This window comes from Penaeus vannamei, chromosome 32 (assembly GCF_042767895.1).
Source record: "Penaeus vannamei isolate JL-2024 chromosome 32, ASM4276789v1, whole genome shotgun sequence".
NCBI lineage: Eukaryota > Metazoa > Arthropoda > Malacostraca > Decapoda > Penaeidae > Penaeus > Penaeus vannamei.
In genome coordinates this window covers 5,616,213-5,617,602 of record NC_091580.1, presented here as the reverse complement: position 1 = coordinate 5,617,602, position 1,390 = coordinate 5,616,213, and the positions used below count along the sequence as shown (strand labels likewise).

Below are 1,390 nucleotides of genomic sequence, written 5' to 3'. Positions count from 1 at the left end.
CACCACATGTTCCGACGAAGTTACCGCTACGTGGTCCCTGTTGCCAACTTTGGTTCTTTTCAGCCTGGGTGCGACTATATTTTGATTTATTGTTATTTCCTCTTTTATTTTAAAGAAACGAAATGCATTACCCGAATTTGCCTTTTTTCTATTTCATATTCTATCATGTTAGAGATTTGTTTACATTCCAGAAGTGAAAGCAAATCGCCAATTTAGTGCGCAGGCAATTGGTAACCGAAAAGTCTGCGGGACTGGAGAGGCTAAAGGCATTTAGCGGTTCGAATCGTCTGGTATCTTCAGTCCACCCACAGGCACCGTGAGGAATAGACAAAACTACTGGATACTTACCCTTGGATTTAGAGGTAAAAGATGTTAAGAAATTTCTTGTAGTGGGCTAGAGTGCAAAAGAAAAATATACGTGTATATACATTCATACATACAAACACACACATACATATGTAAATACTGTATATATATATATATATATATAAATATATATATATATATATATATATATATATACACGTGCATATATATATATATATATATATATATATATATATATATACATATATATACTTGTATATTATATATATATATATATATATATATATATATATATATATATATATATATATATATATATGTATGTATGTATGTATATATATATGTATCTATATGTATATATATATATATATATATATATATATATATGCGTATATCTGTATATACATGTATACATATATATGAATACACACACACACACACACACACACACACACACACACACACACACATATATATATATATATATATATATATATATATATATGTATATATATTTATGTGTGTGTGTGTGTGTGTATGTATGCATGTATGTATATGTGAGCATATATATTAACAAGCATGTATTTGGATATATATATATATATATATATATATATATATATATATATATATATGTGTGTGTGTGTGTGTGTGTGTGTGTGTGTGTGTGTGTGTGTGTGTGTGTGTGTGTGTGTGTGTGCGTGCGTGCGTGTGTGTGTGTGTGTGTGTGTGCGTGTGTGTGTGTTTGCATATGGTGTATGTATATATCTGTTATATATACATAAGAATATATATGTTATACATACATACATGCATACATATATATATATACATATATATATATATATGTATATATAAATATATATATATATATACATACATACACACACACACAAAAACGTATGTATACATACACTGCATGTTACATATGTATACACACACACATGCATGGGTGTGTGTGCATCTGTTCGCGTGGGCAGGTAGGTTCGCACGTGTTTGTGTATCCACGAGTTCACTTCGGTCACAGCTGACTCTACGCCGATTGAACCAGCTGTGTTCATTT

General features: G+C 30.0%; 1 protein-coding gene across 1 annotated transcript in view; it reads left to right on the top strand.

Moving 5' to 3' along the window:
- The first annotated feature begins 265 nt into the window (after nt 1–265).
- LOC113821635 (uncharacterized) overlaps nt 266–1,390 on the top strand; it is an 11,506-nt gene continuing 10,381 nt past the window's right edge. The window contains exon 1 of the mRNA XM_027374147.2: nt 266–362. The gene's annotated coding sequence lies outside the window, so the exon portion shown is untranslated. The remainder of the gene's footprint in view (nt 363–1,390) is intronic.